Here is a 19,010-nt window from a genome sequence, read left to right on the forward strand (position 1 = left end):
TTCCCCTAAGCATTTTCATTCACATTACTAACTATGCAATTTTCCTTTTCCAAGGCAAAAAAAACTTTCCCCTTTCAATTAGAAGCCCAAAGCAACATACAACTTCACATGCGTTATAAGAATTCCTTCCAAATCACTGCATTCTAAATAGTATTTCAAAAACAACAATTCCTATATTTTAAACAAGAGGAGGAAGAGAGTTGGAAAATCAACTATTTCCTACGAATACACAAGAATTTCAAGATCACACCATATGCTCGGATAAAAGTTTATCATTTTAGTTGCACGGTTTTCATTTCACTATCTTTTAGGAAGGTGCCAAAGCATCCTAACATGACATTTCTAATCATTATTGTTGCACTAAATTGTTCTAGTTTTCCGAACTAGAATTCAAGACAATCAAATGTTCTTTCGTAATACAAGTCTTCTTGAGCACAATCACTATTCATAATACAATACAATACAATAACACATCAAATTTAACATTGAAAATTCATAATACGACAAGGAGGTAAATGAAGAGCTATCTACTAGATATTACACACTTAATGCATACAATTCCACAAGTCTTTCATTTACTCTTTCTTAAACACAATAAGGCAATTATCTAAATCCAAAGCAAGTTAAATGGTGCGTCACTTAATAGGTCCTAAATCACACTAGTTGAATAAGCACATAAAACAGTCTTTCGAGGAGCACAATAATACACTCCTGAGGCTACTACGACATGTCCTCTTTTGGTATTCCCTTCACATCAAACAATTTTCACAAACTCACTATGCGCATTTTAATGCACCTTACTTAAGATGGAATTTAATTATATTACTCCTACCAAGCACATGGAGAACCCTTTAATGCAAACATACCATTTTCTATCATTAACCAAAATTTAACTCCCAAACCAAATCCCTTTCACAATCCTAAAACACAAAAACATTATAAGGCTCACACAAGGCTCAAGAAATATCATCCTTTCTCTTGCAATAAGAAAACTTAAATAAGAGATAACTACACATATCAATTCCTTTTAATTTACTAGAGAGAGAGAAGGAGATGAGTCATAATCACTCAATGTACTACGTAATAAGCATTAACAGTTGCCATACTAGTCTTTCAAGTGGACAATCATTAAAATCGATCAATACCATAAACAAGCACATACCGTACTTTTAGATTCAAGATATTAACAACCAACCCAGATGGATTAATCAAAAGAGTAAAATAAATTGAAAATGAAGGTACATTCGACTCCCTTTTAAAGTAAGAGAATTCATAGACCAAGACCTCAATAAGCAGTCAAAACACCTACAATTATTCCCAAAACACCCACATCAATAAGGTGAAAACAAGGTGTGAACACACACGTTACACACAAGTAGGGTTTGTTAAATCACACCCTCACATCAAGGAGGACAAGCATACAACCTAAGGTAGACACACACACACCAACTAGGGGCACAAGCGATACCAGAGATCCCAGTGTTGCAACATGGGCTCTGATACCAAGTGTAATGCCCCGCCAGGAAACCCCAAAGGGTTTAAGTTAAAAACACTCGAATAGAGTGTAAATATTTTTTTTTTTAATAATAATAGTTAAGAGTATTATTGATAAGTTACAACATTAAGATAATTAGGAGTTATCTAAAACTTAGATACCACAGCGGAAGGCTAAACGAACCTAAGGAGTTTCCCAACGTGATTACGCAACCTTATTCCCAACTCAACACACGTCAATGGATCCAATAAGCTGGATAACTTAATTGCTTGTTAATGCATAAGACATGATTATATAAATGTTCAATGATATGACATCTTAGAATTTTAGGAAGCATTCATTTACTTTGGGTGGTTAGGAGGCCATCGTGAGGTTATTTACTCAACGCACATTAACACCTAATTAATTTAAGAGGCCTTCCTTAAGGTTCAATGTGATAAATATAACAAAGTTCATTCATTGGGTTTAAGGTATCCATTCACAATTGATATCTTCCTTTAATATTAAAAGCATGGCTAATAAGATGAGATTCGTTCATTAAGGATCAAACTTCCATTAATAGAGTGAGGTTCCTTCATTTGAATTCAAGCATAACCAACTAATGAGTCATAGTTATTTTATGGAGGATAGAGTGCTAGTGGCCATAGAGTTCATTCATGAAGTTGTAATAATGCTAATAGAAGGACTAAATTCATTAAGGTGAAAATGTATTAGGACACATGAGAGCATCCTTTAAATTAAAATATAGTTAGCAAGATGATATTCATCATTTCAAGATTAGAATATAAGTTCATAGTGACGTTCTTCCATTAGGATTAAAATACAATTATCTTATTGCATATCACTCTTTTTGGTTAAATGAAGTTAATATGAAAAGGTACATTTACTAAGATTTAGTTATAAACAACTATACAATTACTTCCCATTTTAGTTCACTTTTAGCGACCATAAGAGATTCTTTTATTAGGGTTATAATGATGGATCAATAGTTGAGTTAACCCAATTTCCAAGTTAATTTTGGTAAGGATTATTGTTAAGATTAAAACGTGAAATAACTAAACAAATTCATCCAATGTAGTGGAACATAATTAACATGGCGTTACTCATTTAAGAAGATAAAAGTAAATAGCTATATGACGTTCATCCTTTAGATTTCAACTTAGAAATTATAACATTAATTCTAACTTTGTTTCCCATACTCATTTGTTCAATTTACATGCTTAATAACAAGTTGATCCAATGATGTACTCTAGCAAGATTCTTTTCACTCTTACAACCTTTAATTAACATTATCAAAATACTTTTCCATAATCTTAATTACAATCTTCTATGAACCTGATTACTACATTTATCAAGACGGATAATTTTATGCACTTAGATTAAATTCATTAAATTCACCCCATACACTTATACAAGATATCCACCATACATGACAACTTAAAGCATGCAACAAAGAAAGCTAAAACATCGCATAACACATATATGATCTCGGAGTTCACCCCTAAAGGGCTACATCTCTGGGTCTGCTCAACTGCAAGACCCCTTTGGTATTATATCGTTAGGAATACATAATTTATAAGTCTTTTACATCTTTGCCTCTTAGGCAAACACAACCAATATACAATAGACACCTCGGTCGGAATTTACATAATGATCCCCTTTGAAGCGGATCCCACCAAATACATCTAAGCAAAACAAGAAATTTCTTAACTGTCGGTACCCTAAATGGAGACTTGACCAACGTTGGTCAGACAAAAGCAATCAGACAATAGGGACCCAACATACCTATCAAGACGTGCTATTATAACAGACGCATCGATTACCAAAAAATAATAGGCCATGCCATAGCGTTAACGGGTAATTACAACATTTTCTCATGTCGACTTAAGCATCTAAACGGATTAATTAATCCTTAGTAAAACACTAATGACAAGTTGGTTTACAACATTAGTCTAGCCCCTTCTCTAACAACACAAAAATTACCCTATTACTATAAGAACAAATTACATTAATAGCGAATGAAGAAATGGAAAAGCATTATCGAGCTAAATCAAGCTTCTATTGCATACATTTAAAAATTAAAGACCATTACCTCCATTCCATTTACTCGTTATCATAAAATCAATTATCATTCATTTTTTTTTTTTAAAATACATTGAAAGTCATTGCTATATTAAAGCCCAAAAATCTATATATATAATTGTTAATATATGCTAAATAGATGTTATCTATAATAGCATATATTTTAATATATACATTTATCTTTTTCTTTTTTTTTTTAAAAACATTATTTACTAAAATAAAAGTCCCAACTCATTTTTATAATACATAATATCACTTAAATTAAATTTGCTTAAATAAGCATCCTCCTTTTTTTTTTGTAATCAATGAAAACCCCAAAATCACGTTTTAATTGTAATAATAAATAAAATAAAATAAAACATTTTAAAACAAAAACATTGAGGGCGGCCAAACCCTAGCCGTGCCCTAGCCAAAGGGAACTGCGGCCACCATGACGGGCGCAGCCCTTGGCCTCCACAAACAGTGGAGTCGGGGGTTACTGCGGCCGCCATGGAGGACGCAGTCCCTTCGGCTCCCCCACACAGTGGCGCCGGAAGGATCTGCGGCCTCCATGGGAGACGCAGTCCCCTTTCGGCCCCCACTGTGTGTGGGCACCGAAAAGAACAGTGACGGTGCACGGGGAGGGGCGGGTTGAGCTTCGGCTCCCCCCCCCGAAACCCCATTTTTTTTATAATTTTTTTTTTTGTTCATTTTTTTTTAATATATATTTTTTGATGCAGTCCAGTTCGATCCAAGCATCTATTATTTATTTTATTTTTTTATTTTTTTTTAAAAACACAAAATGAAATAACTATAATATCATAAATCCTCCATTAACCATTTATCACAGATCCATTCATTTTCCAGATTTTACCAAAAACTTCATTATGGGAAAAATATATTTCCTCATCAAGTTTAAAACCACAAAATCTATTAGAAACAAAGACTTGATCCTAGAACAACCAAGCTTAGAAGAAAAATGAAACTATCCTTCAAAAAACATTCATGGGTAATACCATTTTTTTGTATTCAACAAATAAATAAAGGAGTAGATTCGAATCCTACCTTATAACGCATTCCGGGCAAGAATTTTGATGAAGAGATCCACCTGCAACTCAAAGCCAATCTCCCATTTTTTCCAAACTTTTCCCCCATCTCCATTTTTTTTTCCAAAAACAAACTCCCCAGAAAGAACCCCCCAAAAATATTCAAAAACTAGGTTAAATGAGAAACCCTAATTTTGCCCTAATTTTCAATTTCGAATTTAAGCATTTATTTTTTTTTGAAAATAAAAGGAATGTGAAAGTGGAATCATTATTTTCCACTACTCAATAAATCTAACTTGTTTTATTCTAATTAAAATTAACATGCTTCTATTTCTTATTTAATTCTAATTTTAATCTCTCAATATCAATTTAGGCCTTCATTTATATTTTGAACTGTTAACAAGGGTGAGGTATTTAAATTAATTTAAATTTCAAAAATCAATCCTTTATACTATATCAATTTTACAAGTAAAAAGAATAATCTCCTTTTAAATAGTAAAATCTACCCTTTCTATTCTAAAATGCGAAAAAGATAAATTTAGTTCTATTTCCCAATTGATTTTAAATCTTTCCTTTCTAGAAACGCATAACTAATTGAATTTCATTATTATTAAAATCAACTATTAAACTAACTCGCTATAACATAATAAAGCGACCTTTTTAAATAAATGACTAATCTCATGAAGGAGATCTATTTATTCCAATTTTCTCAACCACATATGCGTAAATGAACACATTAATTCAAGTTAACTACTTTAAGCTTGCTACAATTATAATTAAAACGATCTCTTTAAATTAATGATTAATCATATAAAAGAAGCTACCTATTTAAATTTCTATATCACTAATGTGTACGTCTACTCATTAAATTGAATTTAATACTTAGGATAACAAACTCCACTTACCCTGCGCAAGGCATGCAAATCGAGGAAGTCCTCCAAATCACATGACATGCAACCCAATGCAAGGAAAGCCCCATGAAGCTCACCTGACCATGGCTAAGGCAAGATGAAAGTTTAATGACCCCCAAATCTGAATTCTAAGGATGGAGGAGGTTTACTCAAACCTGCAAATCCCAAAGAAGATGAACCTCGCCCTAGGTGGTGTTGTACCTGCAATCTCCTGCACCCATGAATTCATGCAAGCATACATATACATATGCATATTCAATGAAGGCGTTAGCTCGAGATTTATCACAAGAGTTAGGAAACAATTACATTTACACAAGAATCGATGCCAGAGCACAATAATAAGTATGCACAATTATTTATATTATCTAAACTACACATTGCATCACGGTTAACCTACCACTCAAGTATGCCTCATAGGAAGTCAACCAAGGTCAAACGGGTTTTACAAGTCCAGCTAGGGTATGGGCATTACACAGACCACAAAACCCTCACAAAACCCTTAAAAACCCCAAAATTTGCCCTAGGCACTGTACGACCACTTGGAGGCCCAAAACCTAGAAACTCCTTGAGCCCTTGCCAATTGATTGGCAGTCCATTTTGGGAGTTTGGGTTGGGAATGCATCATTTGTGAGAAAAATTCCTAAAGGACCGGGTAGGAGGCCTAGTTGGTCCTAATCCTTGTAGCCCTGTTTTGTAAGCAAAAACACAAAACAGTGAAATCGGTAGAAGGGATGAAGGTAGAAACTTCTTGGGGGCACATGGAGGGATGCAAAACATGGTTTAAGACCCAATTTAACCTTGCTAAGACCTTGGAAAGTGTGGAACAAGATTAGTACTTATTAGCCATAGTAAGGGGTTTTGAGTCTCATGAGTAGGTGAGACCTTAGGAGCAGCATTACAACTCATTGGTGGGTGGATTGGGAAAGGTCAAGGGATTCCTCAAGAAAAGGGAAGTCCTAGAGACCCTAGGGTGTGTAGAGAACACCAGGTGATCCAAGGAAAGGATCCAGGAGCATAGACTAGGCTAGTCTATCCCAAATTCCATTCCCATCAGAAAAGGACAAGCTAATCCGGCTGGCCAGAGAATTGAGAGGTTTGGGAAGTCCCCAACTTAATACTTTTTTACTTCACAAGCGAGAATGTATGGACCGGATGAATATGCCCACACTGACAACCCTAATAGAAGAAGAATTGCACACTTACATTCTGAATGAGTTTGTATCAATTTTGGTAACTTTAAAATATGGTTGGGATACTTATTTGTCATTTTTGAAGGGTTCTTATCTGGATATTTTCAAGTACATTTAGATCTGGTATTCACAATTTTGCTTTATACAGAATTTCATTCATTTCCTTTTTTTGCCTTGGCCTTTGGAAATTCTATCAAAGGGGGAGAGGTGAATGTGAACAATTTCAAGGGACATAAGAAGTAATGTATATCTTAGGGGGGTCATCCTTCTGAGATCAATTTTTGGAGATCAATTTTTGGACAGGGACTGGTACAACACTTCAACGATCCATTTTTCACATGAGTGTTGCAATCAATGCCAAAGGGGGAGATTGTTGGAAATTGACACTCATTTGGGTTATAGGTGTTGTCATTGATGGCAAAACACTTCATGGGAGATCCAAAAATCAAACAACCGACATTCAGGGAACTGACAGGCATGTAACCGGCAAACTTGGAACCAGTATTCTAAGGCCAACATAGGAGATTTATCCGACAAGCATGGAAGTGGAAACAATCATATTGTTTCATGTTTATATTTTGTTTGAGCTGACATGTGTCTTATCATTTGAAATATGATTGTAAGCTGACATAAGACATTTGTATAAATGGGTATATAAGTCAGTCCAGGTTAGGTCATTTTGTGGATATGACAGATAAGGGATGCGATAGGTTATGTAATGTTATGTGAGCGAGATCTTGATTGATAGAATGCAAATGTAAGGATCTGTAATTAGTCTTGATTATTTGTCTAGAGGTTTGGGAAGCAATCTAAGTTACCGGTAAGGGAGGTTACAATATAACCAGTATAGACAGTGCTTTAACCGGAACTCATCCAGCATAGTAGATGCACATTCTGAGTTCAATTTTTGTTTGTAATCTAGTACATTTGATCTATAGTCAATGAGGATCCTTTTGTGGTGATAAGTGTGCTCTAGGTAGTGTGCTTTCTTGCATGTGCAGGCCCCTCTTATAATATTTATTTAGTTGGCCATTGCGGGTCACCAATCCCACCATGGTTTTTCCTCTTTGAGGTTTTCCACGTATAAATATTTGTGTTTGTTATAATTCCCAAGGATACTGAGAGGGGGGGGTGAGTTAGTATCTGACTGGTAGGATAATTTTTTTAACTTATAGCATGAAAAGTATATCAAAATTGTGTACCGATAAACCAAAAATAATTTAGTAAATAATAACAGCAACCATAACATAAGAGACACACCATAACACAATATTTAACGAGGAAACTCGGTGTGGGAAAAACCTCAGTACGATTTGTGACCCACAATATTCACTTACTGACCAATAAGAGAATATTACTGCTTACAATAGGGGCCTGCACATGCAGGAAGGCCAAGCGCCTAGAGCTCACTGCTCAATTACAAAAAAAGTCACACTGACTTACAAAATTGGATTAAACTAATCCAATGTCTTGTACTACTTCATATTAGCATCTACTATGCCAGATTCAGTACCGGTTTAAGCTCTTCTACATACATAAACCTTATCCAATAATTTGCATGTTAGGTCTACTACCTTCTTTTTATACTTCACACACTATCACACTAAATGATCTATAATGATCTCATACATATATGAGTCATATTATAATCCACCATGTCAGCCTACAAAATATTTTACAATTAATTACAAAATATATTTATACAAAATTCTTGTTAGCCAAGGTGTCAGTAATCTTCTTTTTGGTGCCGGTGAACTGTATGTCGGTGTAGAGTCTGTCGGTGCTAGTGCATGTGTCTACCTGCTTGTATCACATTATTGTAAGGTTTCCATCAATGACAATACCTTCAATCACCTACAATTTCGCATTGGAGTGTGCATTTACCAACAATATCCCCCTTTGGCATTGATGGCAACACTCATGAGAAAAATAAAAAAGTGTTCAAAAAGATGTCCAAAAAGAATCTGCCAAAATTTGTCTTACCAAAACTGTGTGCCCAAAAATGTATGCTCCCCCTGAGCTGATGATGTCCTATTCTAATAATTTTTCTCATCACACTACTCCCCCTTTGACATCAAGGGCAAAGGTTGTCATTCGTTGTTAGTGGAGTATGGTTCCTGCCTAGATTTTTATAACCGGTGGCTTACAATGTGGAAAATATTTTCCAAAATCAAATTTAAGCTACCGCTAAATCTTTTGCTATCCTATAATTCTTCTTGTGTTCTCTGAACTGTACCAATGAGAATGTTCATTTTCTCTTCCAGTGTCCTAAGTCCGAGAACCAGAGCCTCAAAAATTTCTTTTCTCAAAGAAATGAGGTAATCTAGTTTAGGACCAGTGTACATTTTAAGCTCTTTGCCTTATCCTTTATTCTCTCTTTATCCTTCTCTAACTTCTCAATTTTCTCTTCAAGATCTGCAATTTTCTTTTCTATTTCTAAAAATGAATTGGATGTACCTATTAGATTGTCAACAATATTGTTTATTTTAGTTTGAGTTTTTCTGATCTCTGAATCTATATCTTGTGTCAAGATGTCTGTTTTGCAAGTATCCTTATACATTTTCTTGAAATCCAAAATTATTTTTCCAAGTTCTGATAATAAGGTGTCCATTTTCTCCTTGTTCTTCTTCAAAATTTCCTCAAAGAATTTCTCTTTCTCCTTATTCATCCTTTCTTTGAATGTGTCTTCATTGATTTGATCAACTATCAAAATATTGTCGGTGATGAACTTAGACAATGTGTCTAGTTGACCTAAAGAATCCTTATTATTCACAACACATTTAGGTCCTACCAATTTGAGGATAGGAATTATGTCATCGATAGCCTTATAGGCTTGTGCATTACATTCTGTGATTTTCTTTATTGAGTCCAGTAAGACCTCTATCACATTTGTAGGCCGGAATTCTGCTATTGAAGTACCAGATGTCTACCCAACTATTTTCACAATCTCCATACTGTCAGTTGTGGTAATAAACTTGCTTGTTTTGATCTCTAGTAGGTCAGTTTGTGTTTGCATTTCTATTAGCAAAGGTTTGGGATTTCAGTTTTAGACAGTGGCACTGTCTTTGTCTGAACTTGTGTCTCAACCTGTTTCTGTTCCGGTTTCTCCATCTTTGTCTCAGAAGGTTTCTCTGAGCTCTCAACAATCGGTTTCTCAAATGTAGTCTCTGTATGCAATTCTGGTTTCTTAGTTTGTACCTCTGCAATGTCCATTTCCGGTTCTCCTGATTGTTTTTCAGTTTGATCTACTAGTTTTTCTAATGTTTTACTAGTGGTTTCCTCTGTCGGTTGCTCTGTTAGAGTAGGTTTTTCTATGCTTATGTTTATAGTGTTATAAACCTCAACCTCAACATCTGTAGCCAGTGACTCAGTAGTCACTTCTTCCTTCTTATCCTCAGTGGTTTCTCTATCAACCACAACATTTACTTCTTGTGTGTCTATATTTACAGTGTACGAAATTTTGGACTCAGGATTAGTATCCTCTTGAGGAGTCTCCATACTCTTAGTAGTTTCTACTTGTGGAGCATCCGAAGGAGGTGGGGTTAAGTTATCAGTTATCTTTAGGCTTGGAGGTCCACCTACCTTACCTTTTCCCTTATCCTTGTCCTTTGGGTATACCCTGATGGTTTTAGGTCTTAGTAGCTCTTCTTGTTTCTCTTTTTCAACAAAGAATATGTCCCATTGGTCTACAGTTTCATATGTTACCTCTTTCACTCTTCCTGACATCATTGCTACATGTCGGTGAGCAGTAGAAAATATTGTCCGGTTTGGTTCACTAATTAGTTTGTCTATCTCATCAGGTGAGTTTACAGGATGCACTGCAAGTAGTTTTTCAATTTTTATTTTCCTGTCCAACTCAACAATAGCTACCCTTCTAGCTTCTAGTCTTCTATACAAATCAGCTGGTATTTCATCAACAATTTCCATCAAAAATTTCTTGTATATATCCAAGTGTAAAATTACACTGTTCTCTATGCTTTCTTTGTCATTAGCAGATAGTGTGTTGTACAATTTGCTAATGTTTTTCAACTTTCCATCTTCAATTATTTCACTTAAGAGTTTATCTAGTGGAGCAATATCTTGTTTTACCTTCTTTTTCTTAGGAGTCAACTTTTTTGTTGGAGGCCTCACTGCCTGTTGCTTTTGCCTTGTTTTCTTGGGTGTGGGTGAGGGGTACCGGTGAGGGTTTTCTTTTCCTTTCTACCCTTTTGAATACCACCGGTATAGCACTCTCAGAGGAAGTTGCAACCGGTGAAAGATGAGTTTCCGATTGAAGTCATTCCAACTCACTTTATTTGATACTAGTTTGCTTTAATACATCTTCTTTAAGTGCTTTTGCTTGTCTAGTGCCTTTCCTTACTATTTGTTCAACTTTCTTGACTCTTTTCCTAGACTGAATACCACTTTCTATTGTTTCAGCACTACCAAAGACTTTCTCAGAGGGTTCCTTTGGTGCTTCAAGGAGAGCTTTAGCATAAGTTTCAATAATATTATCATCTGTTTCATATCCCATTTCAGTTACCCAGATAGTACTAGGGACAACTGCCTCCATCCAGATTTCATCCTTTTTAGTTACAAAGCAAATTTCCTTCTGATATTTATCTACAATAGCTTATGATAGTCTTATTCTAGTCTTCATTTGAGCCTTCAATGCTTGAAAATGTTCGCTTATGTTTTTCTCTCTGTTTTCTCCCATATTGTTTAATAGATCCAATAGTTGCTTTCCTACCAGTATATCAAAGCCAAAATCTTTTCTACCAATACCGGGTACTTTCTTAGTAATGTACAACATTAAACATACAAGCAAATTTCCAAATCTAAAGGTTCATTTCTTATCTCCTTTGATCTTTTTCAGATTGTCTATTATTTCATCTTTGAGCCATTCACACACATCTATTCTACCATTATTATTAACCATGTCATATGCACTTTTAATACATAGGCTAGATACTGAGTTTAACCTATTTGCATGTGTAGCTTTGTAACCTAAGATCATATTGATAAATCTGACATTGATGTCCTTCACATCATTTACCTTTTGTCGAATGTTGCGCTAGTTAGATCCATCACTGTGTCATTTGAGACTCTTTTAGTTTTGTCAAATCGGATGCCGGTGGAAGGTAATCCTGTTACTGCTTTGATGACTTCTTTCATGATCTTATGAATTGAATCTAACCAAAATAATTCACCATGGACTCTACTTAGGACTATTCTTATCACATCTTCAGGAAAATCAGGAATGCTAAGAATATCCAGAAAACCTAGGGTTTCTACTACCTTGTGTTCCGGTTTGATATTTCCATTTTTATCACAAATCATAGTGCTATACATGTTCTTGATTTCATCATCTCCTAATTCCTCTACATGACAGTGTATTTATATTCTAGGATCTTTAGTATATACTACTCCTTTAGGAATTTGAGAGAATGCACCTATGTTATCATCTTTCTTCACTATTTCGGGAATAAGCTTGAATACGGGTCTAGGGTGCTTGATAACCTCAATAATAGTAGGGTTTGCTATAAATTAAGGAGTAGAGGAGGATGCCATGATTATAAATGCCTCAATTTTCCTTAGGGATGAGTGCTTGGATGAACTTCTTCACTTCTTTGCTAAGGATGCCTTCACTCGGGAATTTTCGCGCTCTCGAAGATTTGAATGCTCGGTGAATGAAAAAGGAGCCAAAACACTTGCTTTATAATGTTATTTTCTCTAACTACCACATTTAATACTTGTCAATTAAGTCACAACTTAACTCATCTACCGGTAAAGAAGTAATTCAACCTATCACCATCAACCGAAGGTATATTAGCATGTTTTTTAGTTTGTTGCTAAACCCCCAAAGGATTTTCCTTCAGTTAGATGAAGAGTCTCCTGTTGGTGGAGTGTTACTCTGTTCTACTAGTGAAGGAGTATTCTCATCAATATTCTATTCTGACTTTCTTATCCATTGTTTTGAGAATTCTTTCTTTACCTCTTCAACCTTTTCTTTACCTTTCAAGCTAGGACCTTTGTTTTTTTTCGGTGATGCCTTACTTCTATAAAATTTTTCTATATGTCCAATCTTGTTAGAAGCATAACAAGTCACATTGTTTTTCTGAATAGCTTTCCCATATCCTATGGTAGTATGTGTTTTGAATTGATTAGATAGGTGTCCAAATCTTCCACAAACATAACATCTTACATTCATTTTGCAATTTTCTGAATTATGACCAACTTTGTTGCATTTAGAACATTGACCGGTGGGTGTATTAGTGTTCTGATAATTTCTAGATCTACACTGATTTTCTCTATGACCATACTTGTTACAGTTAAAGCATTTCCTATTGAATTTATAAGCATTAGGTTGTATTGTTGGTTTACTATGATCATGTTTGTTTGCAGTACCGAAGCTTTCACCAACTTCAAAGCCAAGGCCATTTGTATCACCATTAGCTTTCTGATTCTTCAGTATGTCAACCAGTTCTTTTGAACTTTTCTTGAATTTCTCCTTGTGTTGATTTGTAGCAGCCAGTTCATTTTCCAAGATTCCTTTCTATCTCATGAGTTTAGTTCTGTCATTTTGTGTGTGCATCAAATCTGTCTTCAATATCATTTTCATGACTGAGTCTTGTGTTTTCATTTCTAGCATCATTTAGTCTTCTAGTGAATTTATCTTCATTCTTCTTTCTGTCTTCAATTTCTCTACAAAATCTCATAGTCATATCCTACATCTCATTCTTCATTGTACAATTATCTTTTCTCAGTTGGTTCACCAGATCATTAAGAGTTTCCTTTTCATCTTCCTTATTTTGCATCTTCGCATAAAGTTCTCTTATTTTATTCCTTTCTATAGTGAAATTTTCTTGAACTCCTCGAATAATATCCTGTGCAACCTTCAGATCATCTTCAAGTTCGATATTCTTCACATTTTCTACATCATAGTCTGAAAGAGTTGCTTCCAATTTCTTTCTCAATTTTTCCATCTCTAACGGTGACAAGATCTTCCTCAAGTTGTTAGGCTTTTGAAAATAGAGGACGAGACTCTGATACCAATTGTTAGGATTCCCAAAGATACTGAGAGGGGGGGTGAATCAGTATTTGACCGGTAGGATAATTTTCTTAACTTATAACATGAAAAGTATATCAAAACTGTGAACCGGTAAACCAAAAATAATGCAGTAAATAATAACAGCAACCAAAACATAAGAGACACACCATAACACAATATTTAATGAGGAAACCCGATGTGGGAAAAACCTCGGTGGGATTTGTGACCCACAATATTCACTTACTAGCCAATAAGAGAATATTACTGCTTACAATAGGGGTCTGCACATGCAGGAAGGCCAAGTGCCTAGAGCTCACTACTCAGTTACAAAAGAAGTCACACTGACTTACAAAATTGGATTAAACTAATCCAATGTCTTGTACTACTTCAGATTAGCATCTACTATGCTAGATTCAGTACCGGTTTAAGCTCTGCTACATACATAAACCCTTATCCAATAATTCACATGTTAGGTCTGCTACCTTCTTTTTTATACTTCGCACACTATCACACTAAATGATCTATAATGATCTCATACATATATGAGTCATATTACAATCTGCCATGTCAGCTTACAAAAGATTTTACAATTAATTACAAAATATATTTATACAAAATGCATGTCGGCCAAGGTGTCGGTAATCTTCTTTTTGGTTTCGATAAACTATATGCCAATGTAGAGTCAACCGGTGCTGGTGCCTATGTCTGTCTGCCAGTATCACATGATTGTAAGGTTGCCATCAATGACAATACCTTCAATCACCTACAATTTCTCATTGGAGTGTGCATTTACCAATAGTGTTATGGTGTTGATTCATGTGGTTACATTAATATTACTTGTTGATACTTTATTTTATGCATGACGGTTAATAAGTGGATTTGTTAATAAGGCTAAAAATATCTTAATCGACAGAACACCGATTCACCCCCCTTCTCAGTGTTCTTGGATTCCAACAATATACCTATTAGACACACACACTAAGGGTGTAAGGATAAGATGCTAGAGATGATGTAAGAAGATTCATTGCAAATCTCAAAGGCATGGTTAAGTAGAGTTGAGTGTGATCAACCCATTCTACAAGGTGTAGACACCTAAAATTAATATTTAATTAAGTTAGGCCTATCAACATAATTAATTAATTTAATTGTGTTATCCTTATTCCTCTCAGAATCAATTAAATATAATTTAATTAATCCTTTCACTATTGTCCAATAATTAATTTATCAAATTAATTAATTATTCCCCTATTCCTCTAAAGTCCCCTCCAATAATTATTTCCTCTAAACCCACTCAGTTAATTAATTCTAATTAATTAACCTAGTCACATGATTCCTACAAATCACTTTTCCTAATCCCACTGAACCTAATTAATCCTTCTAGAATCTCTCATAATCATGATTATCATTATCCCTCAATTTTTAATTCCCACTCATGTCACATCAACATTGAGTCTCTCAAAGAAAATCAAATTTCTTTGAATCCCTCAATGCATCCTTATTTTAGAATTTTTAATTCCTCCTATTTGAAATTCAAATTTCTCCCCCCTTTTCCCAAGGAATTTTATATTCCTGTTTATTTTCCCAAGGCACCCTTGATCCATGCCTTCTATCTAAAATCAATCTCAACCCTTCATAATCAAATCAATCTTGTCCCTCCATTAGCCTTCTCCAATCTATAAATTGGAGCCTATTCTCCTCACAAATCATCCACTTCTCATGCATTGTCATGCTGCTCTTTTCTCCTCTCATCCTCTTCTAATCCAAATCCTCATATATCTATCACAATCCAATCCATCTATCTTGTTGAGCACAAAGGAGACCAATCCACATCCAAATCAAGCAAGCAACACATCAAGTGGAGCATCAAGGGCACATCCTCACCATCCATTTCATCAAGCTCAATCCGAAGGAGAAGGTAAAATATGAAGGTAAAAATTAACTCTTGATGTTTTTGTGTTTTCATGCTTATTTCATTATGTTTTTGATCATTTGACCTCTTGTTCCATTTTCCCCTCTTCACAAGGAACCAACCTACAAGTCCTAGTGCTCCTAGAGTAGGCATTCCATCAATACTTATACTGAGCCTATACTAATACTTCAGCTATGCCACAAGATTCATTATCTAGATTAATTTTGTTTTCTCAATATCTTGTTTCACTTATCAATAAAATGACCACATGAGATATCCATAGGCCCTTTTGTGCTCCAACTAATTTTAGGAGCCACTCCACTATGAATCATTAGAGTAAGTTTAGGATGTGTGCAACTTGAAGTAGAGATTGATTTTAATCCTTGTTATTCAATAAAAAAATTTACCTTGTTATCATTATTAAAAACATATGATGAATGTAGTGAAACAATTTATATGTGTAGACAACTCATTCTTTAGACATACCCTCGACTAATTTTCAATGACAAAGTTCTAGAATCAAGGACATGATCGTTTAATGTTATTGGTGAAAAATAGATAAATATATAGAAGATATGGTAATAATTATATAAAAAATTAGTAAATAGATATATAGCTTGTAATAGTGAAAATTTGGATGAACAATTAGCTAAAATGCATAGGCATCATCACACTAGGCAATTCAAAAAATTAAAAAGGAAAAATTATCGCCATGATTTCCCACAATCACCAATGATAAAGATGGCAATACTTAAGCCAAGTGAGGGACAAAAATATTTCTAGTGTCTCTATGAGAAAAATATTTTTCATGTTAGAATGTGCAACATACATTTTTTTTTTTAGATGTTCCTAAAAAATGAATGTTTTTGATTTAGGTAAAAGCAAGTTTTGAAGGGGCCCCGAAACCCTTTACAAGCAAAACTTAAACAACAAAAGCAAAGAAAAACAAAAAGGAACAGACCATCGATAAGCCAACAGAAAACCAAAGAAAACCAAAAACAGCCCCACTAAGCAAGCCAACCAGACGCCAATAGAGAAACTAGTTGATTTTTTCCAGGGAATTCACCAGGGTGTGGCTAATTTCGTGCAGCTCTTTGATGTTATCCCTGAGATTAGGGAGATCCTTTGCAGAAGCAGCCACAACTTTCTTGACACTAGCCCTTGTTCTCTTTGCAGCGCCACCAATTGGAGTAGCTTCACTGCTACTAGTCTAGATAGTCTATTCATCCAAGTCAAGTTCCACAACCAATTTAGGAGAGCTGGTGTGATCAAAGATCTTAGAAATATCCTCCAAGTTTTTAGTGAGAGTTGATAGGATACTCGGGATAACGCCCATCAAATTTTTCATCACCTCTTTCCCTTCTTCCAGCAATTTAACCTTATCCTCCATATTCTGCTTCCATTTTATCTGTTCTCTGTTTTCATCCTCCCTCTTCTCATCTGTGTTTTTCCCCTTTTTTTCTAGGTTCTTTAAGAGCTCATAGGTCCATCTGTCATAATCCATTCTCGCCTCAATGAGTTTCTTGTGGTTATCAAGAGTAACCCTTTATCCACACTTTCCTTCTCCTCACTAACCCTGTCCTTAGTCAGGTCCTTCTCAGAATCTTTGTTCATTTCCTTTTTGGAATTCACATCAGTTTCCTCATTATCCTTGAAATCCACTTCCTCCATAGGATGGTTGTTGTCCTTACCAGGGCAATCACTGAGGATAGGGCTTTCATTACCAGGCTCATTATCACCACTTTCTTCCTCATTACCCAGCTCCTCATCATTCCGGCTGTCTTCACCATTGGAGTCATCCGTCTCCATTTTGCTGCATTCCTTATCGATTTCCTCTATTTCCATCCCAGGGGCACTTTTTCTTTTTTTGCTAGAGGACGCCTTCTCCTTGCTGGAGTCTCCTCCCTCCATCTTTCTCTTACCCGGAGAGGTGGATATCCTAAAAAATGAATGTTGACACATATACAATCCACCATTGTTCAACCAATGATGTTCTCTAAAAAATAAATCAATTCATATATAGAATAATATGTTTGTTAAAAATAATCCATTGTTATAGAAAGAAAATATAGATGTAAGGTTTGTTCTTAATGCATATTTAACAATAATGCATTGCAATTTAGATATGATGAAAAATGATAAGTAAATTCTCAACATTTTCAATAAAATTTGGACAAACTATTGATAGTAGAACATCAATACCTTGGATATGATAGTCATATTGGCCCAATGTTTAACGTTGCACTAAAATATTGACCTATTATTGCTTGATACAAGCACCAGAGGTAAACAAACTGTGGGAGGCGGTTAAGCCATGTCATGGATCCTTGAGGGTGGCGCAAAACAGCCAAGGGGATGAAGGAACCAACCTTCCAATGATCCCCCCCCAAACGTGATCAAGGGATTCAAACCCATTACCTGAGTTTTGATACCACTTGTTGGCCCAAGGTTTGTCATTGTGACAAAATATCGACCTATTAAGACTTGATACAAACACCAGAGATAAACAAACCATGGGAGGTAGTTAAGCCATGTTGCAAATTCTTAAGGGTGGCGTTGAACAACCAAGGGATGAAGACACCAACATTACAAAAGGTCAAACTTGGCAATGCATTTCTCAACTTACAATAGATATCTACTCAATGGATTGTGAATATTATCATTTCAGTTTCATTAAGCTTGATCTCGAGGAGGTGTATATTTATTGACATGTTTTTTGTGAGTGACAAATCAATTTGTCTTGAAATTGAAAGGCAATTGAAATAAGAGCTTGAAAAAATAAAGCATGTCATTTGTAAATCTCTAGTAGATCATTATATTATATGACCAAAAATTCTTACAAACATTATCTTGGAAATAATTTTCTTTGAATTAAAAAGATATGGAGGCACTATAAATCCAAGAGCCAAACTATAAATCATAGACTTTATTGGGTAGAAAAAACAAACTAATATTAAAATTTACTACAAATATAGATATTGCTTTATGTTACATTCATGCTAGATAACACATTGGCCCTCACTTTGGCAATAATTTCATGCTAGATAACACATTTAACTATTAAAATTTACTTGTCTACAATTTTGTCCTCACTTAGGCCATCACTTTGGTGTTCCTACTCTAAGGCTTGATTGAAGCTTTGGTTCTTCTCATGGCAAGTATCAAACTTAAATTTTTCATATTTGCACTTTCCTCCCCTTAATCTTTGGACCTTGATGTCCAAGACCAGAGCGCCTAGTGCCATGATCCTCTCAAAAGGGCCCATTTTGGGGCCTCATAATGGTAACTCAATTTGAGCGGGAACGTAGATCCCTTGTTGGCTTGTTGCAAAAAATTAATCTATTTTTGACTAGCATGTATAAAGGGAG

Source organism: Cryptomeria japonica, chromosome 3, assembly GCF_030272615.1.
Source record: "Cryptomeria japonica chromosome 3, Sugi_1.0, whole genome shotgun sequence".
NCBI lineage: Eukaryota > Viridiplantae > Streptophyta > Pinopsida > Cupressales > Cupressaceae > Cryptomeria > Cryptomeria japonica.